The sequence below is a fragment of the Camelus bactrianus genome, chromosome 26 (assembly GCF_048773025.1).
Source record: "Camelus bactrianus isolate YW-2024 breed Bactrian camel chromosome 26, ASM4877302v1, whole genome shotgun sequence".
Lineage (NCBI taxonomy): Eukaryota > Metazoa > Chordata > Mammalia > Artiodactyla > Camelidae > Camelus > Camelus bactrianus.
In genome coordinates, this window is record NC_133564.1 from 17,347,420 (window position 1) to 17,354,357 (window position 6,938).

General features: G+C 46.5%; 1 long non-coding RNA gene across 3 annotated transcripts; it reads right to left on the reverse strand.

Moving 5' to 3' along the window:
- Positions 1-323: 323 nt before the first annotated feature.
- On the reverse strand, positions 324-6,539 carry LOC123616388 (uncharacterized). Of its 3 annotated transcripts, none has more exons than XR_006724369.2 (3): positions 5,804-6,539; positions 2,415-2,500; positions 324-1,940 (listed from the first exon to the last, which is right to left on the reverse strand). It is a non-coding gene; the product is annotated as an uncharacterized LOC123616388 (long non-coding RNA). The 3 variants fall into 3 exon arrangements; XR_006724372.2 differs by lacking the exon at positions 5,804-6,539 and adding an exon at positions 5,646-5,779; XR_006724371.2 differs by lacking the exon at positions 5,804-6,539 and adding an exon at positions 4,545-5,639.
- Positions 6,540-6,938: the final 399 nt, after the last annotated feature.

Consider the following 6,938-nt stretch of genomic DNA (forward strand, 5'->3'; position numbering starts at 1 on the left):
GCTGGCTACAAAACCCACCTCCTCCCAAATGACCACTGCCTGGCACCTCCTGTTTCCTCTGTGGGGCCTCAGTCAGACCCTAGTGATGAGGGAGTCTGGGGATTGTTGTTTGAATTACTTATTTTTTGGCTTTTCTGCTTCTGCAGTTCAAATATGCATGCTAGCCATAGCTCAGGAAGGGATTCTCTGAGTGGGTTGGAATAGGAGTCATAAGAGCCAGTCCGTGATATTTACCGCGCCTTCCACCCGACTAGATAGACTTCCATCACCCTGCTTATTTCCTTCTAGCGCCAGACCCCTCAGAATGAAAACAAAAATACACATGGAAATCTGTTTATTTTTATTTGCTCAATGTCTGCCTCTACCCCATTCATTTATAAGTTCCACTCATGAAGGGACCCTGTCCCTTAGCCCTTTGCTGTGGGCTCACTGGAAACCACAGTGCCCAGCAGATAGCTGACCCTCAGTAAACACTGGGGGAAGAAATCAGCAGACCCTTCGGGAATTAAATAAAAGCAAATGACGAGTCTTTCCATCGAAAACTACTTAGAGTCACAGGCACAACATTTACATTCGACTTTCTGAGCGTCCCCAGGAGGGAAGTGCAGGGAGGAGACTGGGATGCGGTGACAGATCCCCTCCTCGTTCCCTTGCTGTCAAAGCGCCGTTTATGCTCACGGAGTGATTAAAATGTACGTGACAGCCCTCTGCCCGCAGTGAAGTGGAAAGGCCGAGTCTGAAGCGTGTCAGGCCCCTGGGCAGGAAGGAGAGCTCAGCGTGGCCCTGACGGGCCGCTCGCTGCCCTGGGAGCGCGGGCGGCGGCTCGCACCGTGTTCGCAAGAGCCGGGCGCCTCCGGGCCGCGGACCGCGCCGCCCGCGCGCGCGCATTCCCGGGACCGGGGCCAGCTCGCCGTTCAGGCCGCGTCCCGGGCAACAGGACGGGAGGGAAAAGAAATCCTAGGTCTTAGGGTGCATTTTTTTCATTCTCTTCCTGCGGCTTAAACGAGGCTCAAGGCCTGAGAAGGGATTCAAAGTCCTTGAATAACAGCCAGAGAGGGAGGGTTATGTGAAGAAGAAATGAAGGTTATGTGAGTTCCAGGGCGCTGGGACTGTTCTGGGTTTTAGTGAGAAGAACTTAGGGCACTGCCTGCGTGTTCAACTTCCTAGTTCGGTTGGTATCGCCCACCGCTCATCTCAGGAGCCCCCACTTGGCTTTTCCTTTTCTTTCACTAGGAAGGGACCGAAGTCAAGGTCAGTCACAAGGTCACCACGATGCAGCCTCCCAGCCCCACCCCTCCAGGTAGAGTAAGGAGGAGGCCTGCTTTGCTCTGTTCAGCCGCCCAGGGAGGGAGGACACGTTCTGGTGCCTCCGAGAAGCCTGGCCTTGGCATGGGGGCGGACTCCTTCAAGTGATTAATCTGTCGGGCTTCCATCTTTCAAAGGAGAGCCAGCAACGGGCGAACAAACAGACAAGTGAGCAGCAAGTTAATAAGATTGTTCCAAACTTCTTGACAACGATCGGCTTTCTGCATTAGTTTTCTTTTTCCAATGGCCATTCTTCCTGATGACTTTGCCTCCTAAAGCTGTGTCATTTGGACAATTTAGGCATCCTTGCAGACTCATTTTTCCCCATACGAAATATGAAGATAGCCATGACAGAGGGGAAAGAGGGGAAAAAGAAAGTTCCTTGTGCTCATCGCCCCTCATAGGAGAGCTGGTTCCTGATAAGCACCATGTTTTTTGAAGTGTATTTTTTCCAAGCTGTTTCCTTGTAGACATCTTTCCATTTCTGGCAAATCTCAATGCCTGGGCATCCCATCCTTTGGGGGTGGTAGGGTGCTTCCAGGGAAAAGTGGATTCCTGCTTGCAGCAATATGCGTTGACAATAGAATTTGAATTCTGTTGCTGTGGGCAGCAAGACAGTAAGACCAAAGGCTCGACTTTGGGGAGAAGAGCACGGGAAAGAAAAAAGTATGAGTAAGGGGAAGTGAGAAAGGCAAGGAGATGGAGAGACGAAGGTCGGGGAGGGGCGGGGAAGAATTTTGTGAATCTCTTAAGCATGTAAAGATGCTGGGGTCCCAGCGCTTCCACCTTGGTGGTAGAGAAGTTACCATGTGCCGAGCAGAGCATGGTTGGGAGACCTGCCCCGCTCTACTGGGAGGATGTGATGGATGTGGGGAGTTTTGAGGGAGGGGAGCGAACAGCCGCATCTGTTCCCTTGGTGTCGGGCACGGGTGGGAAGGAGGAGAGAGAGCCAGTCTGGAAGCTGAGCATCTACTGAAGGGGGATTTAAATTTAAAAAATCAGGTTAACTCACCATCCTGCCCTACCACCACCAACCCCAGCAGATTGCCACTTGTTGTGAGATGTGATCAGTTATAGAGAAGTTGAGAAGCCACATTTTCTTTACCCACCTGAGTGTGGTGTGGGTAATTCTGCTGCCCGGTCACACAGTTAAACGTAGCCAGTGACTACATGTCTCCTTTGTCAATGAACAATCCTGTGGGAGGCAAATGGAGACCATGAAATGACACCTGAAGTCATCTTGGTGACCAGGTCCTTTCTTTTGACTACAAGGCACTGAGGCAGGAAACTTTAAAAAAAAAAAAAAAAAAAGATACTGGGCATATCCATTTCCCCCTAACCCATAATCCACCACAGGGAGGCGAAGTTTTTTATCAATCTGAACTCCAGTCAAGCCCTAGTCAGTCCAGCACCTCGAGTTATTTTCAGCCGTGACATGTGTTGAAATTAATTTCCAGACCCAAGATGCAGCCGCTTGCACCGAGGAGCCACATCAGCAAACCGAAACTTAGATAATAACCTCTCTGTCCCTATAGATGCTTCTCTGTCCCTGTAGACGCTCCTCTTCTCCAGAAACACAGTTCATCCAGGCGGTCAAGCCCCAAACGCCAAGGCGGCTCTGGGCTCTATGCTGACTTCCTGTTCCTTATTCATTTTCTGTTTTTCTCCTCCATGTTTCTTATTCTTTACCCTATTAAAGCTTCCTGCCTTCTGCTCCATTTTACAGTTCTCTGGACACATGGAAAGAGAGACTGCCCCCTTCACGAAGTGCTCAAGTTTGCTTCTATCAGCTAAATTGTCTTCTTTAATCATTTTTAGCATCTGAAATGACCTGGCTTTGGAATAGCAGCTGGTCAACTTTTGTTTCTATTTTTTGAGGATTCCCAGGCTTATATGAACCAACAGAACAGTCGGCAATCGGCTCATCACTGGCTTCTTTGCTGTGATGTGCAGACTGCTGTAAAGCCTAGAAGGTACCCAAGGAAGTGAGCAGGTGGTTCTGAAGGACGATGAACACACTTTGAGGGAAATGGAGCCAACTACCTGAAGCAAGGGCTCCAGTGCCCCCTGAGGTACACAAATCTTTCATTAGGACGGCAGTGGAAACTACGTGAACAGGCAAAAACCAAACAAAACAACCAAAAAACCCAAAGCTGTTATTTCTTTCAAATAAATGTCATCTCATTCAGTAAAACAGCACCTATGTAGGTAAAGATTGCTGTGTACATTTGTACACGTGTTGGGCTGCACCGTGCAGGCTGCAAGCGAAGTACTTGCCCATCCTCAAGACCAAAGAAAGAGCCCGGAATCAGTGACAGAGGCATCAGTGGTTTGACAGACTGTGTGTGTGTGTGTGTGTGTGTGTGTGTGTGTGTAGGGGGCAGGTAGAGAGGTTCCCAGTTATAAAGGGAATCGACAGTGGAAACCAGCAGAGGAGCACGTCCATCGACAGTGGAAACCAGCAGAGGAGCGCGTCCCTCACTGCCCCTTTGATAAACTATCGCGTCCCTCACTGCCCCTTTGATAAACTATCTCAGTGGAGATAGTTCTGATCTGAAGATTGGAAGGCTCCCTAGCTGGGGCTGGGGGCGAGGATATAAGCATATACTGATCAGGCTCGATGATTAAGAGGGAAGGTCAGCCAGGTGAGCAAGGATGTAGGTGAGGCAGGGACTGGTAGAGCAGGACCTGGTACCCAGAGCAAGAGGGCAGGCCTCCTGAGTGGCTCAGTCATGCAGCTACAAGAGTTACGATTTATTTAGTGTACGGATAATTCTTGATGCACATACGGATTCCCAGGCCCCTGCTGTAACATTGTGGTACATCCCATTCTCACTCCCCCAAAGTAAGGAAATTCTTCTAAAGATTTATGACGATTCTTTAAAAAAAAAATAAAGAAAGAAAATTTCTAGCTATTTTTCCTAATTAACAACTAAACATCTACCCATTCATATTATTTCAAGTAAAAATAAATTGTTATGAAACAGTTGATGGTGTGGAAAAACTTATTTTTACATATATCAACTTTTGAAAGAATAATTCTTAAATATACAATTACCTATCAAAATCTCAGTCATTCTTAGTTTTAAATATAAAGAAGTAAATAAGCTTTTGTAACATATTCAGTGGCTAATTTCATGGACTGGCATGTATTGGGAGAAACTTTGCTCCCGACATTTAATATAAATAATGGGAAACCGGTAGAGAAATATTTCTCTTCGTTGCAGAAAATCAGTTACCTGTTGGTGGAGGCCAGCAATTACCCAGGTGGAGGTGAGCAGCAGTCTCAACTCTGTAGTCTTTTTATTTGCATCTCAGACCGTTGACCCACGGACTATTCTCCAAAGAAGTAAAGCTAATTTGTTCCTCTGTTTCCCTGCTTCTCCCCAACTATCCAAGTTACCAATTCAGTGTTATTTTTATAACTTTACTACCCAGGTTCAAATCTCATTTGCAAGCTAAGGCAAAGCCAAATCTGCCATTTCAATAACTATCTCAGTCCCTCTATTTTGGGGAGCAGAAATCTAACGCACGTAGCCAGAGATAAATGTGAAAAACAAAATACCGAAACACTGGCAATTAAAATGACACAGCAGGGAAGTGATGAGAGAGCAACAGGAAAGATTACACGAATGAATTAACTCGAAAGGGAGGAATTTGAACGAGGGCCCTAAATTCAATTACTGGCAAAGGACGATTAAACGATTGGGACAAGTAAATAGAATGGGAGGTGGGGGGTTGGGTGGGGAAGAGAACAGGAAAGGAAGTGTTGGAGATGGATGAGGTCAAGGGAGCAAGGCGTTCGTCCACTTGGCAGTGAGTTCATGGACTGAGTAAGTGCTTATTTAGAATAAACTTCGTAGGAGGTTGTGCAAGAGGTGAAATACAGGGAACAGAAGGGGAGAAGAACGAAGGGATAAACTGGCCTTGACCAAGGATTATGAGCTCTGTGAGCTGGGAGAGTGGTGGTCGTGTCATCTGATTCGGTTGTCTATTACACACAGGAGGGAACTGATGGAAAGTTGTGTTCTTCTAGGCAGGGCTGTGGATAAGAGAAATGAAGTTGTAGAGGACAGGGGAGATGTATGGGGAAGGCTGGGAAATAATGGGAGGGAGCAACAGCTGTCATACCGACAGGGAGGCACACCGTTGACCTTGATTGACCCCATGAGGGGAGGGGAAGGATGCTGAGGGCAGAGGCTGGCCACAAGCACAACACACCAGCCTTGCAGAATCTACAGGATAAGCACCTCAACACGTGGATGTAAAGCAAACGTGGATCTCAGCCCCCTGCGTTTCCACAGACACAGGAAGCTCGTCCCTGTGTGTCTTTCACTTACCCCGGACCGTCTCCTTCTAGCTCTGCAAGGGAGCCCAAGTCTCAAGGCTGCTGCACGTCCAAACAAGGAAAACGAGAAGAGAGAGAAGAGGAAAGGGAGGAACAAAGAGCAAACTCAAGTGTCTACTTACTCTAATCTCGGAGTAGCCTTATACTCACCTCGCTTTAAGACGAAATTTAATTATGCCAGTATTTGGAATTTCAGGATGTAAATGAAAAAAAAATTGGTCTCTTTGCTCCATCTAGCGTTGCATCTTGAAATGACATGCTCCTTGACACCTGTCACACCCCAAAGGAACGGCAGTGTTACACAACGGCAGGCAACGGGGAAGGCGAGCCTCTTCTGCTGTATAACCCCGGGAAGTGCTCCAAAGCAGAAGATTATGCATTCCGAGCACCAAAGGAATTTTCTCGATGGAATCCAAGGAAATTGCCCAACCTAAGGCAAGGCAGTAATTGTGATCCAATTACTGACTCGAAAGTTCAGATACAGGACACAGCTCCAGCTCCCCGTCCAATGAGAATAAACATAGCCTCGAATGTAACTCCTACGGGTTATCTGAACATCAGATTTCTTGACAATTACGTCATAGACTATAGAAATTTATGTGCAATTCTAGAAGGATAGAAGGAAGGAAGGAGGGAAGGAAAAGGGGGAGAGAAGAGGGAAGAGAAGGAAGGAGACAGAGTTTATCGTTCCCATGTAACCATATCTGTTGAAAATAAATAAATACATTACATAAAATACAGGGTCATAAGGCTATTTCATTGTAATAAGCATATTGCTAAAAAGGCATTAAATAGGAAAGTAAAATTATTGCTGAAAGATGCTAATAATAGTAATGACCATTAATTGAATATTTACTCTATGCCAGACATGTACATACACTGTTTCATTTACTCCTCACAATAGTCCTCTAAGATAAGATCACTGTAACCATTACTCAGATGCAGAAACTGAGGCCACCCAAGGTCACGTGTAGTCATTAACAGAACTGTGATGTGAACCTCAGTCTTTCTGATTACAAAACTCTGCTTTTCACGGCTGTGCTCTGCTGCCCCCTTTCTGTCAGAAGTGCTTTAAATTCATGACTATGTATAAATCTAAAAGCTCAACTTCCTCTTTATCTGTTTCCTGTCATTTCCATTGGAATAGTTTAAAACTATATCCAGAAGTAATGACTTACTGTTGCAAAAAGGGCAACATGGCTGAGATGATCATTTAAAGCTTGGAAGACACCCAGACTGGGAGGCCAGGGAAGAGGCGTTTCATAACTTCCTTTGACATTTGCAA